The following is a 934-nucleotide window of genomic DNA, read 5'->3' on the forward strand; positions in this document are numbered from 1 at the left end:
TTTCTTTTTTTTTCTTTCTTTTTTTTCTTTCTTTTTTTTCTAAGATGACATTGGTCTGTGGTTTGTTTGTTTAATTTCAATTGTCTTAAAGTTTATTTTTGCATTTCAAAAAAGCTCCAAAACATATTTGAGATATATTTGTGAGTTTGGCCTTTAAGGCATTTTTGCATTAAAATAAAATAGCTTGCATGCATTCTAGGCGTGGCAGCTGTTGAGCACAGGGTCTCTTGGATCTTAAGAACTCTGCTTCTTACATCACTTTTCTATTTAGCTCGTAAAAACTTCTGTCTAATAACATTGCATACAGTGGAAAGTAATGATAAACACTTTGTGGCTTGGTGTCTGTAGGTTGAGCTTTACCTGACCCCTTGTGAGCCAGGCAGGGGCAGACCCCAGGTGCTTTCCCTCCCTCTGGATTTACAGCATGTGCTGGCGCTCTGAGGTGTACTCAGAGAGCAGACCCTCACAAATATTCAGATTGAGTTAGCTCAGTTGGTTCCTCTCCTTTGGTGATACTTAAGAAACAAAGCATTTTTGCATTGAAGGATGTAGTTCTCCTGGCCAATGAGTTTCTCTGCACTTATCATGGTCCTAATGAAGAACACAGGGCAGCTGTGTGCAGTGTGGGAACCTGTGTGGTACCCACTCTGGGCAGAGATGTTCTACTAGAAGGGGGCTTTCAGAAGTCCCCTTTGTAGTAGGGCTCACCATGCCCTTTCAATAACTGCCTGGTGCTCACACTGTTCACTTCCACAAGGTTGAGGGTCTTACCTGAACCAGGCTAGTTACAGTCTTCAGCTGGGTTGACATTCCACATCAGGAATAAACTTGGAGCAATTGCTTGGAGGTCAGGAGCTGGTGGGGATTAGAGGAAATACTCTGTTATCTTTTCATGTACAACTTCTCCTCTCTGCTTTTTTTTTTTCTTTTGGAC

The sequence above is a fragment of the Manacus vitellinus genome, unplaced genomic scaffold, assembly GCF_001715985.3.
Source record: "Manacus vitellinus isolate BGI_N305 unplaced genomic scaffold, ASM171598v3 scaffold_41_pilon, whole genome shotgun sequence".
Taxonomy (NCBI): domain Eukaryota; kingdom Metazoa; phylum Chordata; class Aves; order Passeriformes; family Pipridae; genus Manacus; species Manacus vitellinus.